The 25485-nt window shown below is 40.5% G+C and overlaps 1 long non-coding RNA gene across 1 annotated transcript in view; it reads right to left on the bottom strand.

Moving 5' to 3' along the window:
* Nucleotides 1–1030: 1030 nt before the first annotated feature.
* LOC123334639 overlaps nucleotides 1031–25485 on the bottom strand; it is a 29455-nt gene continuing 5000 nt past the window's right edge. The window contains exon 2 of the long non-coding RNA XR_006552623.1: nucleotides 1031–1281. This is a non-coding gene — a long non-coding RNA (uncharacterized LOC123334639). The remainder of the gene's footprint in view (nucleotides 1282–25485) is intronic.

Below are 25485 nucleotides of genomic sequence, written 5' to 3'. Positions count from 1 at the left end.
ATAAAAAATAGCATTCAACTGAAAAAAAAATAATAATAAAGTTAGCTCTTGGAGTTTAAGCTCTACCTCAAATAGTGGCAGTAACACAAGGTATCCACTAGATGTCAGTATTACTTTACGTTCATTCTTATTTGCCCACATGTTGACGTCGAATTAACCCAAGCCCACCCAGTCCAACGAGTTGTATCTCAGACCCAGTTCCAGCCCTTTTAGGTTTGATTCAAGTATCTAATAATACAGAAATAATAATACCTATAGTGAAAAATTTTAACGTGCTATATATAAATGTAAATATTTATCATAAAATAGTTTCCTAGATCTCTGTGATTTTCCCTAAATTATTAATTTAGCTTGCTAAAGCAATTTTGTATCGTTTTCTAAGCCTTTTGAGAGACAAAGGGAAGCCTTTTGAGTAAGCATTTCCTATTTTTTTGGGGGGGGAACATCCCTCTAAGTTGTCTTCAATTCGTATTTGTACATTCTCTTAGCAATACAGCCCCGTGACAGCGGTTATGCTCACATTGAAAAAGATCTCGCGAAGCTGTCTATTCTAACTTCCTGCATCTCAAACCCTGACAAATGGGGAACTAGTCTATTTTTAAAGACTGCAGGGAAGGAAATCATCAGTCAGGAAGTTCTTCTTCCTGTCTAATCTAATTCCTTCCTGGTGAAATGTAATCCCATTTCCTCTAGCGTGAGCCTTTCCAGTTGAGGATGAAGGAATAAACTGCCCACAATCTTCACGTGGGGAATAACCCTTCACATCCTGGAATATGTGCCTACAAGTCCCTCCTGAGCTACAAAGTAGATCTCAACAAGGGAGGAGGCAGCAGCATTGCAAAGTCAGCTAAAGTCTTAATAGACCCAAAGTTATTGTGTTAAAAGACTCTCTCACAAAAGCCTTTTGTAACGTAAAGAGGCCTGACCTTGAAGTAAAGCAATAGGTGTTCTTATCTCCACTGGGCTCCACTAGCTTTCTGGGTTATTTTAGGAGGTCAGATTAAATACGATCATGATGGAGCACCTGCTAGGAACAAGGTTTTTAATCAATTCTTCAGGTTTCATCTATTCTTAAAACAATCCGTACAACAGGCCTGCAAGGTAGGATGATTACAACCATTTCCAAAGAAAGAAACTGAGGCTCAGGAAGGTTAATTACATTGCCCAGAAGCACACAGCTGGTAGGAGACAGAGCTGAGCTTCGAGTTCTATACGATTCCCAGGCCGTGGATGTAGCAGACCTCTTGTTCTTCATGTTCTTAAACTTCACAGTAATGGGCTCTAAAAACAGAAACATAGAAATAGGAGTGTAGAAGGGCATTCCTCATCCAAGCCACTGCTCATCTCTTAACTTCAAGGTGGGTGATTGAAAGCTAAAAACTTGTGTGTTAGTATACGATGATCAGCTGTTCAGTTTCTACATTAGGGATATGAGTGCATGCTCAGTTGCTTCAGTCACGTCCAACTCTTTGCAATCCTGCGGACTGAAGCCCACGAGGCTCCTCTGTCCATGGGATTCTCCAGGCAAGAATACTGGAATGAGTGGGTTGCCATTTCCTCCTCCAGGGGATCTTCGTGACTCAGGGATTGAACCAGAGTCTCTAGAGTCTCCCGCATTGGCAGGCAGGTTCTTTCCTACTGAGCCACCTGGGAAGCACGTTCAGTTCAGTCGCTCAGTCGTGTCTGACTCTTTGCGACCCCATGAACTGCAGCACACCAGGCCTCCTTGTCCATCACCAACTCGCGGAGTTCACCCAAACTCATGTCCATTGAGTCAGTGATGCCATCCAGCCATCTCATCCTCTGTTGTCCCCTTTTCCTCCTGCCCTCAATCTTTCCCAGCATCAGGGTCTTTTCAAATGAGTCAGCTCTTCGCATCAGGTGGCCAAAGCATTGGAGTTTCAGCTTCAACATCAGTCCATTCTCAATCAAGTGAAGTTGAGGAATCTTCTGCTCCGTCTTTAAAAGTAAAAAATAGTCATAATCGTCTCAGGTGTCAAATCTGGCCCTACCTGAACTCAGAGAGTGCACTAGAAGGAATCATTCTTCCAAATATGTCTATGTGTGCGTTCTCAGTCGTGTCTGACTTTCTGCTGCCCCATGGGCTATAGCACGGCAGGCTCTTCTGTCCATGGGATTTTCCAGGCAAGAATACTGGAGTGGGTTGCCATGCCCTCTTCTAGGGGATCTTTCCAACCAGGGATCAAACTCCTGTCTCTTGCATCTCCTGCATTGGCAGGTGGGTTATTTACCAACTTCCAAGAAAGTCCCAACCAATTCTGAACGTTGATTAGGTGGTTTCTGCCTCTGCAGTGCAGACACCTGTTTTCTCCCTCTGTCCTTCTCTTCCTTCTTCATTTCCTCCTCTCCTTTTTTCCTTTTCTTCCTTTCCTTTTGCCTTTCTTTTCTCCTCTTCCTTTCTTTCTTGAAACAATCAGAGGTGAGGTAGGGGTAGGGTGGGGAGATAGAAATGGGTCAGTCAGTTCAGTCGCTCAGTCATGTCCAACTCTTTGCAACCCCATGCACTGCAGCACACCAGGCTTCCCTGTCCAGCAACTCCCAGAGCTTACTCAAACTCATGTCCATTGGTCAGTGATGCCATCCAACCATCTCATCCTCTGTTGTCCCCTTCTCCTCCTGCCTTCAATCTTTCCCAGCATCAGGGTCTTTTCTAATGAGTCAGTTCTTTTCATCAGGTGGCCAAAGTATTAGAGCTTCAGCTTCAACATCAGTCCTTCCAATGAATATTTAGGACTGATTTCCTTTAGGATGGACTGGTTTAATCTCCTTGAAGTCCATGGGACTCTTAAGAGTCTTCTCCAACACCACAGTTCAAAAGCATCAATTCTTTGGTGCTCAGCTTGCTTTATGGTCCAACTCTCACATCTATACAGGACTACCGGAAAAACCATAGCTTTGACTAGATGGACCTTTGTTGGCAAAGTAATGTCTCTGCTGTTTTTAATATGCTGTCTAGGTTGGTCATAGTTTTTCTTCCAAAGAACAAGTGTCTTTTAATTTCATGGCTGCAGTCACCATCTGCACTGCTTTTGGAGCCCAAGAAAATAAAGTCTGCCACTGTTCCTATTGTTTCCCCATCTATCTGCCATGAAGTGATGGGACCAGATGCCATGATCTTAGTTTTCTGAATGTTGAGTTTTAAGTCAGCTTTTCACTCTCCTCTTTCACTTTCATCAAGAGTCTCTTTAGTTCTTCTTCACTTTCTGCCATAAGGGTGGTATCATCTGCGTGTCTGAGGTTATTGACATTTCTCCCAGCAATTTTGATTCCAGCTTGTGCTTTATCCAGCCCAGCATTTCGCATTATGTACTCTGCATATAAGTTAAATCAGCAGGATGACAATATACATCCTTGACGTACTCCTTTCCCAGTTTGGAACCAGTCTGTTGTTCCATGTCCAGTTCTAACTGTTGCCTCCTGACCTGCGTGCAGGTTTCTCGGGAGGACAGGCTGGTATCTCATCTCTTAAGGATTTTCCACAGTTTGTCATGACGCACACAGTAGAAATGGGTGGGGGGGGGGTGTCAAAAGGTACAAACACCTTGTAGTTATGAAATAAGTAAGTCCTTGGGATGTAAGGTAGAGCATGGTGACTATAGTTAGTAATATGCTATTGTATACTTGAATGTTGCTAAAAGAGTAATTGTAAAAGTTCTCATCACAAGGAAAACAATTTGCAACTATAGGAGGTGGTAGATGTTAACTAAACTTACTTTTGTGGTCATTTTGCAGTACAAACATATATCAAATCATTATGTTGTACAGTTCAGTTCAGTGGCTTCCCCATCTCCCAGAGTTTGCTCAAACTCATGTCCATTGAGTCAGTGATGCCATCCAACCATCTAACTAGTACAATGGTATGTGCCAATTTCATCTCAAGAAAACGGAAAAAACATTTTTAATTACAAAACAACAATACATTCATTGAGAAAAAAATTAAACAGTATGGGCTTCCCTGATGGCTTAATGGGCAAAAAATCTGCTTGCAATGCAGGAGACCCAGGAGACACAGGTTCGATTTCTGGGTCAGGAAGATTCCCTGGAGGAAGAAATGGTAACCCACTCCAGTATTCTTGCCTGAAAAACCCCATGGACAGAGGAAACTAGGCAGGCTACAGTCCAAAGAGTCACAAAGAGTTGGCACAACTGAGACACTAAACACATACACCAAAAGGCTTATAGAAAGTTTATTTTTTTAATTGGACTATAACTGCTTTACAATGTTGTGTTACTTTCTGTTGTACAACAGAGAGAATTAGAATCTGGAGAAGGCAATGGCACCCCATTCCAGTACTGTTGCCTGGAAAATCCCATGGATGGAGGAGCCTGGTGGGCTGCAGTCCATGGGGTCATGAAGAGTCGGACACGACTGAGCGACTTCACTTTCACGTTCCACTTTCATGCACTGGAGAAGGAAAATGGCAACCCACTCCAGTGTTCTTGCCTGGAGAGTCCCATGGACGGAGCAGCCTGGTGGGCTGCAGTCGATGGGGTCTCTAAGAGTTGGACACGACTGAAGCGACTTAGCAGCAGCAGCAGCATACAAACATCCCCTCCTTCTGGAGTCTCCCTTCCACCCGTCAACCCCCATCCCACCCCCTAGGTCATCACAGAGGGCTTAGCTGAGCTCCCTGCCTCCCACTATTTTACATGTGGTAGTAACTTCTTCCACCTGGTGGGGGTTTCAGTATCTGCAAAACAGCTCAAAGGGTATGGCTTAGAACATTTTCGATAGCCCTTGACTTTGTTTAATGGCTAACCTAATATCATTTTGTCTTCCTTGACTGTTTTCCTTTCTGCATTTTCTCACTTTAAAAAGATGAAAGTTCTCACTTGCCGTCTCTCCACCCACCTCTCTCCAGGTGGTAACCACTGATAATAGTTTGATGTGTATCCATCAGGGTGTTTTCTATGCATTTACAAAAAAAAAAAAAAGGAAGGAGAGAAACCAAGAGAGAAGGGAGGGAGTTATTTTTACAGAACTGGGATCATATTGTTCTGTAGCCTGCTTCTTTCACACACAACTATCTCATAGACATGTAATTTTATACTTTCAACAGCTGCACAATATTTATTAATGTAGATGTGCCTTAATTATTTAACCATTCCCCTACCCATAGACATGTAAAGTGTCTCCATTTTGCTTCTATTCCAAACCATGCTATAGTGAAATCATAGCCCACTTATATTTATCCACTTAGTACAATTATTAGTAGGGGCAGGTTTCTACAAAAGGGATTTCTGGGTCAAAGATAGTCTATTCAAGGTTTGATAGGCCCTGTCAAGTTGTCCTTAAAAGCCTCTAAGAAGTTACACAATAAGAAGTATATAATACTTACAATATATACTTAAGTATATAATACTTACAATAATAACTAAGAAGTTACATAATGTACCAATTATTAGTTTAGCTTTTTCTTTTTAACTCTTTACATGAATTAGGAACCAGTCTAACTTTCACAGTGGAGAAGGCAATGGCACCCCACTCCAGCACTCTTGCCTGGAAAATCCCATGGACAGAGCAGCCTGGTAGGCTGTAGTCCATGGGGTCACGAAGAGTCAGACACAACTGAGCGACTTCACTTTCACTTTTCACTTTCATGCATTGGAGAAGGAAATGGCAACCCACTCCAGTGTTCTTGCCTGGAGAATCCCAGGGACGGGGAAGCCTGGTGGGCTGCCATCTACGGGGTCGCACAGAGTCGGACACGACTGAAGCGACTTAGCAGCAGCAGCAGCCAACTTTCACAGCACAAGCAAATAGGAGTGATGAACAGAGAATATGCCAAGGCTTCAGGACCACTATTTAAGGATACTTTCAACATTTTTCTAACATTATTTTGTGCAATTGCTTTATTTTAGAGGGGAAAGTGATAAGCATGAGACTGGTTAGTTTTTTTTACTTTCTTTTAAAAGAATTTAGAGCAGTTTTAAGGGCTTCCCTGGTAGCTCAGCTGGTAAAGAATCTGCCTGCAATGCAGGAGACTCTAGTTTAATTCCTGGTTTGGCAAGATCCCCTGGAGAAGGGATAGGCTACCCACTCCAGTATTCTTGGGCTTCCCAGGTGGCTCAGCTGGTAAAGAATCTGCCTGCAATGAGGGAGACCTGGGTTTGATCCCTGGGTTGGGAAGATCCCCCGGAGAAGGTAAGCATGGGGTTGGTTGATTTCTTGGCTTTTTTTTTTTTTTTAAGACTTTTAATAGAGCAGTTTTAAGTTCAAAGCAAAATTGAGGGAAAGGTACGGAGATCTCTCGTATTCCTCTCCCCTCACTGCTCCCCCATTATCAGTATTCCCCACCACAGCAGCATGTCTGTTACAATGGATCAACCCACACTGACACGTTATAATCACCCAACGTCTATGGTTTACATTAGGGTTCTCTCTGGTGTTATCTGTTACATCAATTTGGACACATGCAAAATGACATGTCCATCATTATATTGATAGTAACATCCAGAGTATTTTCCTGCTCCTTTGTCCATGGGATTATCCCAGCAAGAACACTGGAACAGGTTGCCATTTCATTCTCCAGGGGAATCTTCCCAGACCAGGGACTGAACCCACATTTCCGGTGGCTCCTTCATTGGCAGGCAGATTCTCTACCACTGAGACACCTGGGAAGCCACAGAGTATTTTCACTACCCTACAAATCCTCTGTGCTCCACCAGTTCATCTCCCTTCTCCAACCCCTGGCAATCACTAATCATTTTACTGTCTCCATAATTTTTCCCTTTTCTTGAATATCATATAGTTGGAATCATACCATTTGTATCCATTTCAGACTGATTTCTTTTGCTTAGTAATATGCATTTAAAAGACAGTAGGTGTTGCAAGAGGGCATCAGAGGGCAAACACACTGAAACCATACTCACAGAAAACTAGTCAATCTAATCACACTAGGACAAGTGCTGCACTCAATATGCCAGCAAATTTGGAAAACTCAGCAGTGGCCACAGGACTGGAAAAGGTCAGTTTTCATTCCAATCCCAAAGAAAGGCAGTTCCAAAGAATGCTCAAACTACTGCACAATTGCACTCATCTCACACGCTAGTAAAGTAATGCTCAAAATTCTCCAAGCCAGGCTTCAGCAATATGTGAACCGTGAACTTCCTGATGTTCAAGCTGGTTTTAGAAAAGGCAGAGGAACCAGAGATCAAATTGCCAACATCTGCTGGATCATAAAAAAAAGCAAGAGAGTTCCAGAAAAACATCTATTTCTGCTTTATTAACTATGCCAAAGCCTTTGACTGTGTGGATCACAATAAACTGTGGAAAATTCTGAAAGAGATGGGAATACCAGACCACCTGATCTGCCTCTTGAGAAATTTGTATGCAGGTCAGGAAGCAACAGTTAGAACTGGACATGGAACAACAGACTGGTTCCAAATAGGAAAAAGAGTTCGTCAAGGCTGTATATTGTCACCCTGTTTATTTAACTTATATGCAGAGTACATCATGAGAAACGCTGGACTGGAAGAAACACAAACTGGAATCAAGAATGCCAGGAGAAATATCAATAACCTCAGATATGCAGATGACACCACCCTTATGGCAGAAAGTGAAGAGGAACTCAAAAACCTCTTGATGAAAGTGAAAGTGGAGAGTGAAAAAGTTGGTTTAAAGCTCAACATTCAGAAAACAAAGATCATGGCATCTGGTCCCACCACTTCATGGGAAATAGATGGGGAAATAGTGGAAACAGTGTCAGACTTTATTTTTCTGGGCTCCAAAGTCACTACAGATGGTGACTGCAGCCATGAAATTAAAAGACGCTTACTTCTTGGAAGAAAAGTTATGACCAACCTAGACAGCATATTCAAAAGCAGAGACATTACTTTGCCAACAAAGGTCCATCCAGTCAAGGCTATGGTTTTTCCTGTGGTCATGTATGGATGTGAGAGTTGGATGTGAAGAAGGCTGAGCGCCAAAGAATTGATGCTTTTGAACTGTGGTGTTGGAGAAGACTCTTGAGAGTCCCTTGGACTGCAAGGAGATCCAACCAGTCCATTCTGAAGGAGATCATCCCTGGGATTTCTTTGGAAGGAATGATGCTAAAGCTGAAACCCCAGTACTTTGGCCACCTCATGCGAAGAGTTGACTCATTGGAAAAGACTCTGATGCTGGGAGGGATTGGGGGCGGGAGGAGAAGGGGACGACAGAGGATGAGATGTCTGGATGGCATCACTGACTCGATGGACGTGAGTCTCAGTAAACTCCGGGAGTTGGTCATGGACAGGGAGGCCTGGCGTGCTGCGATTCGTGGGGTCGAAAAAAGTCAGACACGACTGAGTGACTGATCTGATCTGATCTGATGCATTTAAGTTTCCTTTGTGTCATTTCTTGGTTTGATAGCCCCCAGCCCCTATTTTTCATGCTGAATGGATATATCATAATTTATTTATCCATTCACCTACTGAAAAACACCTTGATTGCTTCAAGTTTTGGCCATTATTCATAAAGCTGCTAGAAACATCTGTGTGCAGGTTTTTGTTTTTTTTTTGGGGGGGGGGCATAAGCTTTCAACTCTTTGGGGTAAATATCTATCCAGTCTGGATACTGGATTGTATGGTCAGAGTAGGTTAATTCTGTAAGAAAGCACCAGACTGTCTTCCAAAGTTGCTGTAACACTGTGCATCCTCACCAGCAATAAATTAGAGTTTCTGTTGCTCCATGGGCTTTCCTGGTGACTCAGTGGTAAAGGATCCACCTGCAATGCAGGAGACATGGGTTCAACCCCTGGGTCAAGAAGGTCCCCTGGAGGAGGGCATGGCAACCCACTTTAGTTTTCTTGCCTGGAGAGTGCTGTGGACAAAGGAGCTTGGCGGGCTACAGTCTGTGGGGTCACAAAGAGTTGGACGTGACTGATCAACTGAGCATACACACAGCTCATCCATGATATTGTATGATGTGCAGCATCTTTCCATATGCTTATTTGCATCTATATCTCTTCATTGGTGAGGTGTCTGCTAAGGTCTTGGCGTGTTTTATAATCAGGTTGCTTTCTTACAGAGTTTTAAGAGTTCTTTGTATATTTAGGATAACCGTCCTTTATCAGAACTATCTTTTCCAAGTATTTTCTCCCACTCTATGATTGATTTTCTTATTCTCTTAACATTATATTTCACAGAACACAAGTTTTTAGCTTTAATGAAGTCCAACATATCACTTTTTAATAGATTGTGCTTTCAATGTAAAAAGTCATCGCCTTATCCAAGGTCATCCAAGTTTTCTCCTGTTATTTTCTAGGATTTTTTTAGTTTGCATTTTACCATTAGGTCAATGATCCGTTCTGAGTTAATTTTTGTAAAGGGTATGAAGTCTCTGTCTAGATTCATGTTTTTGCATATCGACGTCCAGTTGTTCTAGTATCATTAGTTGGAAGGACTGTCTTTTTTCTATTGTGTTGCTTTTATTCCTTTGTGAAAGATCACTTAACTCTGTAGACACGTGGTCTGGGCTTCCCTGGTGGCTCAATGGTAAAGTATCCACCTGCAATGCAGGAGATACAGATTCGATCCCTGGCTCAGCAAGATCTCCTGGAGGAGGGCATGGCAACCCACTCCAGTATTCTTGCCTGGGAAATCACACGGACTGAGGAGCCGGTGGGCTGCAGTCCATAAGGTTGCAAAGAATCTGAAGTGACTTGGCACACACATGTGTGTGCTTCTGGGTCTACTTCTGGGCTGTGTATTCCATTACACTGATCTGTTTTGTTGCCAGTACTACACTGTCTTGATAACTGTGAGTGAGTGAGTGATAGTCGCTCAGTCATGTCTGACTCTTTGCAGCCCTATGGACTGCAGTCCACCAGGCTCCTTTGTCCATGGAATTCTCCAGGCAAGAATGCTGGAGTGGGTTGCCATTTGCTTCCTATAATTGTGCTTTAAGGTAAATTTTGAAGTCAGGACACATCTGTTCTCCTATCTTCCCTTCTTCAGTATTGTGTTGGCTATTTTGGGTCTTTTGCTTCTCCACATAAACTTTAGTATCAGCTTGTCAGTATCCATGGAATAACTTCCTGGAACTTTCACTGGGGTTGTATTGATAAACTGGATAGATCTGACATCTTAACAATGTTGTCGGCTTTAAAAAAAATGAGGTAAAATTCATATAGAATGAAGCTCACATATCTAAAGCGTACAATTCGGTGAGTTTTGGTAAATGTAATTGAGATTATTTGTATCACCTCACCAGAGGAGAGAATGGCAACCCACTCTGTATTCTTGCCTAGAAAATCCTATGGACAGAGGAGTCTGGCAGGCTACAGTCCATGGGGTCACAAGAGTTGGACACGACTTAGTGACAAACCACCACTACCAACAACCTCAGACGATTCCCTTATATTCACGTCCAGTAAATCCCAAATCTCATGAATATTCTCATACACAACTTTTTATGGACATAATTTTTTTTTCATTTGAGCAAGTATCTAAGAGTAGAATTGCTAAATGATGGCATGGTTAAATACATAAGAAGTTACCATATAGGTGGTACTGTTTTGCCAATAACACTGTATGAAATTTTACACTTCCAGTGTCACCAATTGGCGAGTCTCACCATTTGGTATGAAACAAAATGTCATTATGATTTTAATCTGAAATTTTCTGACAGCTAGTGATGTTTGAGCTTTTATTCTTGTACATTTCTTTTCTGAAGTATCTGTTCAAAGATTCCATCCATTTAAAAATTTTTGTTTGTTTTTAACTGTTGATTTGTAGGACTCTTCTTTTGGAGAAGGCAATGGCAACCCGCTCCAGTACTTTTGCCTGGAGAGTCCCATGGATGAAGGAGCCTGGTAGGCTGCAGTCCAGGAGGTCGCTATGAGTTGGACACGACTGAGCGACTTCACTTTCACTTTTCACTTTCATGCATTGGAGAAGGAAATGGCAACCCACTCCAGTGTTCTTGCCTGGAGAATCCCAGGGATGGGGGAGCCTGGTGGGCTGCCGTCTATGGGGTCGCACAGAGTCGGACACAACTGAAGCGACTTAGCAGGGGCAGCAGGACTCTTCTTTATGTATTCTGTATGTAAGTCCTTTCTCAAATATGGATATTATATTTTCTAGTGGTTGGTGGCTTATCATTTTATTTTACTAATGGATCCTTTAGATAAATAGAAGTCTTAAAATTTTTATAAATTCCCAATTTACAAATTTTCCTTTTATGTTTAGTGTTTTTGTCTCCTCATAAGACATCTTTGTCAGTCCATGGTCTCAAAGATATCCTCCCATGCTTTCTTCTAGAAACTACTGAGTTTTAGCTTTTCAGTTCAAACATAAAATTTATCTCAATTTCTGTGTCTGGTGTGACATAGGAACTGTGAGCTCATTCACTGAGTGTGTATTTGCTGAATGCTATTTCTTAACCTAAAGGCATAATATTCTCTTATTTTCTTCTATTATCATTTTAATGTCTGTAGGATCTGTAGTATCATTCTCTGTTTTGTTCCTGATATTTATCATTTGTGCTTCTCTTTTTTTCTTAATCATCCTTGCTAGGAGTTTATACATTGTATTAATCTTTTCAAAAAAGCAATTTTGGGTAATTTCACACATTGTGTTCTATTGTATTGATTTCTGCTCTTATCATTTTTATTTCCTTTCTCTTATTATTCTTTTTTATAGCCATTTAAAATAAAAACTTACATCATTGATGTAATATCTTTCTTTATTAAAACATAATCATTTAAGGTTTATTCACTCTCAGCACTGATTTAGCTACATTCCACAAATTTTAGTATGTTGTATATTCATTATCATTCATTTTGATGTAGTTTCTAACTTCCCCTGTGTTTTCTTCTTTGACCCACAGTTCATTTAGCAGTCTTCAAGATATAGTATTATTGTAAATTTCTAATTTAACTCTACTATGTAAGAAAATAACTTTGTAAAATTTCAATCCTTTGAAATTTGAGACTTATTTTATGACCCAGCATATGGTTTATCTTGGTGAATACTCTATGTGAACTTGAAAAGAATATGTATTCTGAAGGTGTAGGTAAAAACATTCTATAAATGTCAAATAGGTCAAGGTGGTTGGTAATGTTCAAATCTCCTATGCTCTTGATTTTTCATCTAGTTGGTCTATCAAGTACTGGGGAATTAATATCAAAGTCTCTAACTATGGCTGGATATTTATTTCTCTTTTTAGCTCCGTCCATTTTTCTTCATATATTTTGAAGCTCTGTTATTAATTATATATCCATTTATAGTTGATTATTGTGTCTTTCTGTTGACTTGGTCATTCTATCAATATGAAATGCCTTTAAGTTCTAGCAGTGTTCCTTTGTGTGAAGTCCACGTTTGTCTTGGGGTAACACAGCCACATCTTCTTTCTTATGCTCATAGTCTGCGTGATATAACTTTTTATTTTTAAGCTGTCTCTTTATATTTAAAGTGCATCTCTTAAAGACTACATATGGTTGAATCTTGCCTTTTATGCTATTTGGCAGAATCTAGCTTTTAATTAGTGTTTAGCTTATTTAATACTGATACAGTTGAATTTAGGTTTACTGTTTTATTATTTGTTTTCTATTTTTCCTATCTTTTTCCTTTGTTTCTCCCTCCCTACATTATTTTGGATTTATAATATTTTTAAAATATTAACCTTAATTTCTCCATGGATTTAACTCTACCTTTTTGTATTACTTAAGTGATTTCTCAAGTTTTATAAAATGCATTCTTAACTTACCACAGCCTACTCAAATTGGATATTTTACCCCTTCATGTAATATTAAAAACTACAGCAACAGTAAAATTCCATTAATGCCCATATTGTATATCACTATATTACAAATACCAAAATACATTATAAATTTTGCTTTAGTGATTTTTTTGAAATTTTAATGAGATATAATTGGCATGCATCACTGTATAAAGTGTTCAGCGTAATGACTTGACTTACATACATCATGAGAGTATTACCACAGTAAGTTTAGTGAACATCTATCATCTCATAAATGTACAAAAATTAAAGAATTAGAAAACAATTTCCCCTTGTTATAAGAACTCTTAGGATTTGCTCTCGTAATGACTTTCATATATAATCTATAATGTATAGCAATGTTAATTCTATTTATCATGTTGTACGTTACATCCCTAGTGACTCATTTCTTTGGTAACTGTTTTTGTGCTTTTATACTTCTATTGATATCAATTTGTATCTGCTATTATTTCCTTTCAGCCTGTAAAGTTTCTTTTAATCCATCTTTAGCAAATCAACCTTTATCTTCATTTTTGAAGGATATTTTTGCTGGGTGTGGAATTCTGGATGGATTGAATTTATTATTTAGCACTTCAGTGATACTGTTCTACGGCCTCTGTCTCCACTGTTTCTGTTGAAAAGTCACTTATTATCTGTGTCATTGTCCCCCTATGTGATGTCCTTTCCTCCTGAGAGCTTTTCAGGATTTTCTCTTTATTATTGGTTTTCAGAAATTTGGCTAACCTGTGTCTACATGTGGTTTCTTCATACTTTGTATGGGGTTTGCTAATCTACTTGGATCTGTAATTTGATGTTTTCCATCAAATTTGGGAATTTTTCTTCTATTATTTTTTCAATTATTTTTTCTCTTTCATTTTTTTCTCTCCTCTTCTCCTGAGAAGCCTATTCCATATATGTTACACTGTTTGGTATTTTCCCACAGGACCCTGAAGTTCTTTTCACATACTTAAAAAACTGTTTTCCTCCCTATGCTTTACTTTGGATAGTTGGTATGGATGTACTCAAGTTTTCTGACCCTTTATACTGCTCTTAAGACTATCTGGTGAGTTTTATTTTAAACATTATAATTTTCAGTTCTAAAATGTCCACTTGGCTCATTTTTTGCAGTTTCCATTTCTTTGCTGTAATTCTCCATCTGTCTGTTTATTATAATTATCTTATTCTTTACCCCTTAAATAAATATTATATTATAGCTGCATTAAAGTCTTTGTAACATCTTGGACATCTCAGGTCATTTACTATATGGTCACATTTTCCTGGTTTCTTCATATGTCTAGTAATTTTTAAATTTTATATTGAACATTGTAGAAGATACATTATAGGTTCTGTTATTTTCCTATGAACAGTATTTAATTTTGTTCTATCTGCCAGTTAAATTACTGACTGATCACCTTGAAAGTGTAGAGGCTTGGTTTGATGCTTTGACAGGGTCTGTTTTCATTTTGTGATTAGTCTTAGGGCAAATACCTCAATGTCTAGTCTTTGTACCAAGGGCGTAACTTTTCTAGAGTTTAAGTCAAAATCTTGAAAAGTTACCATACTTGGCAGGACTCAAAATCTTGACTCTGTCTCCACATAGTGAACAGGAGCTAAAATCTCTGTTCTATTCTTTCAGTCCTCCAGCTGTGGTTGTCCTAGTTCCTCTGCAGTATCTCTTTTAGGGGTTTTTACCCCTTAATTTCCACTCACTGTAATAAACCCAAATTCCATTCTCTGAATTCTCAGGCCAATTCAGATGGTGTGGCTTTCTGCTTAAGTTACAGGTATCCTGTAATAGGTGGACCCTAGAGTATGCTCAGGAAAATCCATAAGCATATTGATAAACATATGGATCTTCTTTATATCTTTTTTCATTTAAAAAATTTTGCTTTTAATTGGAGGTTAATTGCATTATGATGTTGTATTGCTTTCTGCCATACCATTCATCAGCATGAATCAGTCATAGATATACACATGTCCCCTCCCTCTTGAACTTCCCTCTGCCCTCCACCCCACTCTAGGGTATCACAGCATACCAGGCTGAGCTGCCTGCACTGTATAACATCTTCCCATTAGCCATCTATTTTGCATATGGTAATGTATATATTTCAATGTTACTCTCTCAACTTGTCCCACCCTCTCCTTTCCCTACTGCGTTCGTCAAGTCTATTCTCTATGTCTAAGCCTCAATTCCTGTCCTGAAAATAGGTTCATCAGTACCATTTTTCTCAATTCCATATATATGTGTTAATATACAATATTTTGTTTTTCTCTTTCTGACTTACTTCAGTCTGTATAACAGGTTCTAGTGTCTGTATAACAGGCTCTAGTTTCATCCACCTCACTAGAACTGACTCAAATTCATTCCTTTTTATTTCATTGCATACATGTACCACAACTTCTTTATCCATTCATTTGTCAATGGACATTCAGGTTGCTTCCATGTCCTGACTGTTGTAAATAGTGGTGTGATGAACATTGGGGTAAACATATGGATGTTATCCAGTGTAGTTTCTTATTTCAAGGATCAAATTCCCTGCAGTTTCTACCTGCTTTGGTATCTGACCTATATGTTTAAATAGCTGTCTTTTAATATTTTAACCAGAGTTTATAATTGCTATCTGTAGGAAGGACAGTCTGACAGAAGCTACTCCACCATGATTAGAACCAGAACATATACAGGTAACTTACTCATTTGATTTCACCGAAATGATAGCTGCCTTCTACACATGCAGCAAAGATTGCTTACAATTTGGGGATGAAGCGTTCATTTTTGAATCACTGGCTTCCACTTCTAGATCATCATCATTGCTTTACTAAAAGGTAGACGCACCAAAGAAACAGATGTTTGCCTTCCTTGTGACAATTTCAAATGAAGTACCATGTCTGCTTTTGAATAATTCAGTGTCTATAATAGAGATTTAGGACCTCAGCCTTCTAAAACTCTTCAGCCTGAAAGATGTGATTTTACAAATAGTGCCTTGGAAACAGCTTCATGACCGACCATTTATGTAAATAAGGGAAATCTCTGTTTTAAATAGTTTTATTGGGTATACTGGGCAAATTAAGGGAAAGAGAGCCAGGTAAAAGAATTTAGTGTGCTGGGAAATGTGGAGTGTTTATTTTGTAGGATGTGGTTTATAGATTCCTGGTTGGAATGGCCCATACCATGAGAGTTCCGGGTGGGTGCCATGCCACACAGGAAACAATGGTAGCCTGGCCCTGGGAGTAAGCCAGAGAGCTAACACATTCAGTGTGCATTGAAATGCTTCATCAACATGCCTTCTGCAGGGCCTGCCCTCTCTGCTGGGTCACTGACCTTTATAAGTGCACAGTCATGGCCACCGCCTGACAGGCATGAAAAGAAGACAGACAATGGGCGAGAAGGAGACATGCACAGAGCGGGGAAAATGCACTCATTCAAGGGATTTACTGGTCAGGGGTGTCATGTCCTATGTCTAACTCCAGAATGTAAGCGATGGTGTTTAAACCATGCATATCAAACTGAATAAATATAAGGAATGATTATTATCCACATAAAAATATCCCTGAGATTTGTGATCAGTTTTATGGCAGCACAGAACAACGTAGAAAGTTGCTCTTTGCTATGAAAATTTTCATCAAGTTCTAAAAGCTTTACATCATTAACATTGATTAGAGCATCCTACAGCCTGATTTCAAAGGCATTCCAGACTTCAGAGACAGCATCATATAGCAGCTTCAAGTGGGGGGAAAATAATTGAATTTGGATCCTGAATTCATCACAAAGTAGCTGTGTAACCTTGAACTACTTGCTACAAACCACCATTCTTCATCTGTATATCAAGTAGGTGTTCTTCTAGTAGAATGATCCATTTCCCTGGTATCTTAGGATATCTGTGTTTACTGTCCCCTTGCAGTCTCAGATGATTCATACAGCTTCTTGTTCAGGAAGTTTAAAAATCATGTTAACCCAGTGATTTTCAAAACAAGTTCCTGGAACCCTAAATGCTTCCTCAGTTCAATAATATGCCCTAGTATTATTTTACATATTAGAATTGCATGTAGGCTTGTATTTATTTTTATTTTATTTTTAAAAAGGTCCATTAGTAGGAGGAAAAAGCATTTGAAAATCCATTCTCAAGGATGTTTCTTCTACTTCCAAAGGCCTGTAATTTTTGTAATGAAAAAGGAAGGCATAAATGTGTACCTCTTACTGATAAACTTTTTTCAGAGGCTTCTATCAGTCACATTAAATGACACATCACTCCTATTGATTCTTGACCAAAATACCAAAATACTCTTCTGACAGAGAAATAATGTACTACAGATACATATGGAAAGACACACGTGTTCTGAGAGGCATGATCTAGAATGGGGACACTGTCCTAGCTTGCACGCACACCCTCCCCACTAAAGAGACAGTCCCGTAGAGCGGTGGTGGCGAATGCTGGCTCTGACTGCATTTCATGGCCTCTCAGTGCTACTGCCCTTATCTGAAAATTACATCAACCTACAGGGGCTCAGCAGAAAGAATTCTACAGGTAAAGAATTCGCCTGCAAGGCACCAGAAGAGGGTTTGATTCCTGGGTCAAGAAGATCCCCTGGAGAAGGAAATGGCAACCCACTCCAGTATTCTTGCCTGGGAAATCCCATGGACAGAGAGTAGCCTGGCGGGCTATAGGGCATGGGGTCTCAAAAGAGTCAGACACAACTTAGCAACTCAACAACAACAAATCTAACTTTAACATTAACTGAACCTGAACATAATTACATGCAAAAATTTGCAGAAAGAATAAGTGTATGATGCATTTCAAAGCCAAATAAAAATGATTTCTACTATTGATCACTGAGAAGTAATCTTTCTCACTGCTACCTTCTATAAATACAAGGCAACTAAAGAGGTGTTAAAGTGAAAGTGTTAGTCATTCAGTTGTGTCTGACCTTTTGTGATCCCATGGACTGTAGCCCGCCAAGCTCCTCTGTCCAAGGAATTCTCTCAGGCAAGAAGTAGCCTGGAGCCACTAGCAAGTAGCAAGGGTAGCCATTCCCTTCTTCAAGAGATCTTCCCAACCCAGGAATTGAACCTGAGTCTTCTGCATTACAAATGGATTCTATACCATCTGTGCCACCAAGGAAGCCCAACTAAAGACGTTAATGTGTGTGAATAACCTGCAAGTGGGTTCCTAACTACAAAATATATATTCAATATTTACAGGAGCTTTCCCTTCCAGAACCTACTCCCTCCTGTGGTAACAATTCTACTCCCTCTTTGCAAAAGTAAAGAAAGGAGAGAATGACATCAAGGTTCATTTTAATAGTCAGGATAATTGTCCTTGACTGCTGAAGACCTGAGCTCTCTGAGAGAACAAAGTGTCTGATTAGGTATTAAGGCGAAAGCCTTGTCCATCTTCTGGAAGAAGAGGGTGATACTTCCTGTGAGTCTCTAAGCCTTTGTGGTTGAAATAACTGTTCCCGGGGCTTCATGAGAAACACTAGAGGAGCAATCATTGTGTTTATTATATTTATCCACGCCACCAAATGCAAAGGTGCTGGAACACCCTCTAGGAGTCTTAATTTTGTTGAGTAAAGACTCACGAATCATTCCCATAGCCTAAAATATCATAGATGCTGAACAGTACTCAGTTAGATTTTTAGATGTCTTTTTAGTTCTTTATTTCTCTATTCCTTCATAAAAGGTTTTCTTGCTAGAGGGTGGAAGGGGGCCCATTTAAATGTAACAGCGACGACTGTTAGAATTCTGAGGGAAGTTGAGTGTGGTCACCCCACCCATTTCATCCCATTTCTTCCCGTGTGAGGTAGGATTTGAGTCATATTAATTTGCCCCAGACCACACCAAAATTAAGCTGTTCACGTCCGAAACATTCCATGAATTCAGTTGCGAGGAGGAATTTGTTCAGCCATGTTATGGATTCATATTTCCCTTCTCTTCCAAGAAGGTCTGGGTGTCCTTATAAGGGAGAACGCCTCTGTTTCCCACAGTGTGGAGAGCTAAATAAATACTCTCTCACAGTCAATGCAGAGGTAACTTTTTTTTTTTTAATGGATTAAAAAAAAAAAAGCAGTTCTGAGAGTCCATCACTGTTTCAGCATCCCCATTCAGAGAGGGGGCTTTTGTCTCTCTCTCAGTGGGAGCTGCCATTTTAATGGGGCCTCCAGCAGGGCCTAGTTTGATCATGTGAAGTAGGCCTGCAAGAATCGAGGAATTTTTTTAAATTTAGATTTTGGTTAATTTAACCATACTGGCTTTCAAATGAATTGCAATTTTAAAAGGTGAATCCATGGTAAATGTCTCTGAGAAGTTGCTACAAGAGAATTTCAGCAGTTTCTCATTTAGGGAACTTTTTCACGTGAAAACCAATCCCTCGAAGTCCTAATAAATATCACCTCCCCCCTCCCAATAGTCCCCATCTGTGTGCAAAGATGAAAATGGGAGGAGAATTCATTCTTTAAATTATGCCTATATTTACACACACATAAAGTGGGCACAGGCATGCACTTCTAAGTGCTAAATGAAAGCATCTTCCAAAAATTGCTTTTAGCTGATTGGTGACACCAAGTCAGGATTGGGGTGGCTTGGTGGTAATTCTGGAGTTTCCCTTTGGCCTGAGTCGGGAGCACAAAGGTACAGGGAGTACTCCCCCCCCCCATACCTCCACTCCAGTTCCAAAGTTCCTCTCCACCCCACACGGATGCCAACCTCCCAAAGCACACTTTCTAGATACAACTGTTGCTCTCAGTAATCAGCATGAGGCTGCAGAGCCAAACTGGCCCACGGGCCGCTTTGCACAGACCTGCTCTGCCCCTGCCCTGCGGCCCCACGGCCACACACTGGCTGCGTCTGGCAGCTGCGAGCCCAGATGCCAACCGCTGGAATGTGTTTCATGTTCCCAAGTCTCTGCCTGGCGGCCTCGGGGAAGGCGGCTCCCTGGCCTTGCTGGGCTGGGCCAGCAGGGGAGCTGCTGTTAGATCCCTTTACAGATGAGCCTTCAGCCCTCTGCGAAGGGTTTGTCTGCACCAAATCCATGCAGGACGTACACTGAGCTCCTCTGAAGGGCTGACTGCATGGGCCTACTGCACCCTCTGAGCTCCCAGGTATTCCTGTGTGCGTGTGGGTATGTGAGCTCATATTCTTACATAGAGGCACTCACTCGTTGCAGAAACAAATGAATAGGTGAACGAGTGAATGAGGTTTTTAAAAAAGCATGGAAAAAGGGATGTATTCCTGAAAAAAAAAAAAAGCAAATATCTGAGAAAGAGCCACAGGCCTGTATATGTTGTCACGTGTATCTATCTTTGATTCCATTATTGGGGAGTTTACATAAAGATGTCTTACAGTCAGTAAGTAAGTAAAGTCGCTCAGTCATGTCCGACTCTTTGCAACCCCGTGGATGGTAGCCTACCAGGTTCTTCCATCCATGGGATTTTCTAGGCAAGAGTACTGGAATGGGTTGCCATTTCCTTCTCCAGGGGATCTTCCTGACCCACGGATCGAACCCAGGTCTGCGGCATTGCAGGTAGACGCTTTACCACCTGAGCCACCAGGGAAGTCCTAATAAAATGAAAAAGTAACCAGCAAACAAGAAAAGCACTCCTTGATGAAAGTGGAGGGGCACGGAATTGTCCCCACAAAATAATTTTAAATTCAGCTTAAATTGTTCCATAATGTCCTTCTTTTTACTCAAAAGTATCTATCACGGACAACCCTGCATGCCAATATATACATTCTTTCTTTTTTTTCCAGTATATTCTTTTTAGAGGTCTGTAATATTTCAGAATACCAATATATGGTGGTGTATTTAGTCCTTCCAAAATGATTTATGGTCATTTAAGTTGTCCCCAAGTTTTCAGTGATACAAATAATGCTGCCATAAATATCCTTACATGTACACCATAAATTTTAAGCATATTGTATTTACTATAATCTCTTTATTTTTTGCCACGCAGCTTGCAGAATCTTAGTTCCCCTGCATGCGTACACGCTAAGTCACTTCATTAGTGTCCCAATTCTTTGAGACCCTATGGACTGCAGCCCACCAGGCTCCTCTGTCCATGGGATTCTCCAGGAAAGAATACTGGAGTGGGTTGCCATGCCCTCCATCTTCTGGATTCAGGGATCGAACCTGCATCTCTATGTCTCGTGCACCGGCAGGTGGGTTCTTTACCACTAGTGCTACCTGGGAAGCCCCTTGGAATTCCCCTTGAGAATCCCCTACCCAGGATTAAACCCAGGCCCCAGACCACCAGGGAATTCAAGCATGTCTTATTTAGATTCAGTTGCCTGAAGCTATCGATCGAGCAGACAGAGGCAGCAGGTGAAGCACAGGTGTTGTATCAAGTGTGAGGCTGCGAGTTGCAAAGCAGTGAGTTACAAGTGGCTTAGAGAAACAGAGTACGCTCATCAGCAGTTGCCCTAGGGTTTGAAAGGTATGATTTTTCACAGACATGAGACTACTTTCGTAAACTCTCCTTTCATATATCACACCTGTAGATATATGAAACTCTGTCTCCAACTTTGTAACTAAAGTGGGTATGGAATCCCATCTGCCATATAATAATCATGAGGACAAGAATAGTTGTAAGGTTCTCTGTAGCTAAAATGACTTTAGAGGTTACTGCAACCTATAGCCATTTTCCCCTTATTTCTCAAGGCCTGAAATTAAACATTAAAATTTATTTTTCCTTCAGTTTGATCTCCTCTCTATTGTACAGTTTCTTTTATATATTTTTAAGATCCCCCCCCCCACATCTGTATTAATTGAGTCTAGAGTCATTCCTTTATCCATTCAATTATTGATATAGATTAGAATATAATAGAGCTCAATAATCTTCAGTGTTCCAGGACAAAGTCATCACAACTTAACCAGCTGGGCCAATGAGTCCTTTTTATTCATTTATGTTTTATATTTTTAAGTCATTTTATGAATTATTTCTAGAAATAACAGGATAGTTAAAATGATTTTGTTAGAAGTGATAAGAACTTAAACATAATAAATTCAAATTTACATTCCATACTTTCCTGGTTTTGAAGGTGTCTATGCCCAAAATTGAAGAAAGTAGGGAAAACCACTAGACCATTCAGGTATGACCTAAATCAAATCCCTTATGATTATACAGTGGAAGTGAGAAATAGATTAAGGGACTAGATCTGACAGACAGACTGCCTGATGAACTATGGACTGAAGTTTGTGACACTGTACAGGAGACAGGGATCAAAACCATCCTCATGGAAAAGAAATGCAAAAAAGCAAAATGGCTGACTGGGGAGGCCCTACAAAAAGTTGTGAAAAGAAGAGAAGCAAAAAGCAAAGGAGAAAAGGAAAGATATAAGCATCTGAATGCAGAGATCCAAAGAATAGCAAGAAGAGATAAGAAAGCCTTCCTCAGCGATCAGTGCAAAGAAATACAGGAAAACAATAGAATGGGAAAGACTAGAGATCTCTTCAAGAAAATTAGAGATACCAAGGGAACATTTCATGCAAAAATGGGCTCGATAAAGGTCAGAAATGGTAGGGACCTAACAGAAGCAGAAGATATTAAGAAGAGGTGGCAAGAATACACAGAACAACTGTACAAAAAAGATCTTCACGACCAAGATAATCTCGATGGTATGATCACTCACCTAGAGCCAGACATTCTGGAATGTGAAGTCAAGTGGGCCTTAGAAAGCATCACTATGAACAAAGCTAGTGGAGGTGATGGAATTCCAGTTGAGCTATTTCAAATCCTGAAGGATGATGCTGTGAAAGTGCTGCACTCAGTATGCCAGCAAGTTTGGAGAACTCAGCAGTGGCCACAGGACTGGAAAAGGTCAGTTTTCATTCCAATCCCAAAGAAAGGCAATGCCAAAGATTGCTCAAACTACTGCACAATTGCTCTCATCTCACACGCTAGTAAAGTAATGCTCAAAATTCTCCATGTCAGGATTCAGCAATATGTGAACTGTGAACTTCCAGATGTTCAAGCTGGTTTTAGAAAAGGCAGAGGAACCAGAGATCAAATTGCCAACATCTGCTGTATCATGGAAAAGGCAAGAGAGTTCCAGAAAAACATCTACTTCTGCTTTATTGACTATGCCAAAGCCTTTGACTGTGTGGATCACAATAAACTGTGGAAAATTCTGAAAGAGATGGGAATACCAGATCACTGGACCTGCCTCTTGAGAAACCTGTATGCAGGCCAGGAAGCAACAGTTAGAACTGGACATGGAACAACAGACTGGTTCCAAATAGGAAAAGGAGTATGTCAAGGCTGTATATTGTCACCCTGCTGATTTAACTTATATGCAGAGTACATCATGAGAAATGCTGGGCTGGAAGAAGCACAAGCTAGAATCAAGATTGCCGGGAGAAATATCAATAACCTCAGATATGCAGATGACACCACCCTTATGGCAGAAAGTGAAGAGGAACTAAAAAGCCTCTTGATGAAAGTGAAAGAGGAGAGTTAAAAAGTTGGCTTAAAGCTCAACACTCAGAAAACTAAGATCATGGCATCTGGTCCCATCACTTCATGGGAAATAGATGGGGAAACAGGGGAAACAGTGTCAGACTTTATTTTTTTGGGCTCCAAAATCACTGCAGATGGTGACTGCAGCCATGAAATTAAAAGACGCTTACTCCTTGGAAGAAAAGTTATGACCAACCTAGATAGCATATTGAAAAGCAGAGACATTACTTTGCCAACAAAGGTCCGTTTAGTCAAGGCTATGGTTTTTCCAGTGTTCATGTATGGATGCGAGAGTTGGACTGTGAAGAAAGCTGAGCACCAAAGAATTGATGCTTTTGAAGTGTGGTGTTGGAGAAGACTCTTGAGTCCCTTGGACTGCAAGGAGATCCAACCAGTCCATTCTGAAGGAGATCACCCCTGGGTGTTCTTTGGAAGGAATGATGCTAAAGCTGAAACCCCAGTACTTTGGCCACCTCATGCAAAGAGTTGACTCATTGGAAAAGACTCTGATGCTGGGAGGGATTGGGGGCAGGAGGAGAAGGGGATGACAGAGGATGAGATGGCTGGATGGCATCACCAACTCGATAGATGTGAGTCTGAGTGAACTCCGGGAGATGGTGATGGACAGGGAGGCCTGGCGTGCTGCGATTCATGGGATCGAAGAGAGTCGGACACGACTGAGCGACTGAACTGAACTGAACTTAACTGATGCTCAAAATGGGCACTGTGTTTAAAATTCGACACTCCATTGCTTGTTATGTGGGAGCCTGGATCATATCTACACTGTAAATACTTATTCCAGATTTCAAATACCTCTTTTATAAGTTTTAATGTATCATTATTCCTGGTTCTTATTGAGTTTGGCATTATCAAAATGCAATTCAGGTCTGGAACATATACCTAAGATAAAACTGGCCCATCACAATACTTTGCAGAAAGCACTGGATAGAAATGGAAATTAACAAATTGTTGTCTGCTATGCATGCATGCTCAGTTGCTTCAGTTGCGTCTGACTCTTTGCAACCCATAGACTAGACTGTAACCCGCCAGGCTCCCCTGTCCATGTGATTCTCCTGGCAAGAATACTGGAGTGTGTTGCCATGCCCTCCTCCAGGGGATCTTCCTGACCCAGGAATTGAACCCATGTCAGAAGCATGGCCAGAAGCATGGTGACCAGAGGCAGGGCTTTGGGGTCAGCAAACTGTTTGAAAGCTTAGCCTTGCCACTGATTAACTGCATGATCTTGCAGCAGTTCCTTAAAGTCTATAAGCCTCAGATTCTTTATCTGTCAAATGGAAATAACCTCTTTATCTAGTGTTGGTGTGAAGGTTAAATGTCTATCCTGTAGTTAGGACTCAGTGAAGTCATTATTATTATTGGATTTCCCTTGTATGATTATCCTTCCCAAAATGCCCTGTGTCCCCAAAGCACATCCCCAGAGATACGCTTTCCTTTCCCCCTGATCTCAGAAGAACATCAGAAAAATTATTTTCTAAAAACCATAACTGCTAAGTGCATTTTGCAGAGGTGACTAGTATGGTTTTGGCGTATAGCAGCCATCTAAATATTTTGAGTCAATTTTAGCAATTGATATTACTACAAGTATCTGCCTTATTAAATCATAAGAAAAAAACATTTCATTCATTCAACAATTACGGAGCACTCATACTGAGTTTCAGGCACTGTGCTAGATACTTGTTATATGTATAGTAGTATTCCAAGCTGATAATGTACTACATTTGTAGAACTTTGACTCTAACGAACCAGAACATAAGTAATAGCTGGATTTCAAATACTGGTGACTGTGTAAGGTGGGAAGTAAATTTCAGGCATCCTCCTAATCACAACCCACTATATTTTATTTTATAGTTTAGTGAGCATGATGGAGAAGAGAGTTTTAGGGGCATTAGGAGATGAAGAAGAATGACGGGGAATAATAAATTAAATGAACAATTTAAATTCCAAGAAAAAGGTCATTTTAACAGGTGAAAATAATCACACAAGCAGCCCTAATTTCAAACGGTTTCTTGACTGAGATCCAACATGGCAGACTTCGTTGCTGTTGCTCAGTTGTGTCCAACTCATTGGGACCCCATGGACTGCAGTACACCAGGCTTCCCTTATTAAACTATTTATAGTTTATAATGGTGGACATATAGTTTATTCTCTGACTTACAATCTACAAAGGATGTGGACTGAGTTATTCCATGGAAGCAAGTAGTCTGGCCCTGAAGGGACTTGGCATCACCTTTTGGTACAGGAGCAAGGAACAGGAGACTCTGATTCTTTCTCATCAGGAACTTGCAAATGAA

This window comes from Bubalus bubalis, chromosome 8 (genome assembly GCF_019923935.1).
Source record: "Bubalus bubalis isolate 160015118507 breed Murrah chromosome 8, NDDB_SH_1, whole genome shotgun sequence".
NCBI lineage: Eukaryota > Metazoa > Chordata > Mammalia > Artiodactyla > Bovidae > Bubalus > Bubalus bubalis.
The sequence above is the reverse complement of the archived record's forward strand: the minus strand, read 5'-3'. Positions and strand labels throughout refer to the sequence as shown.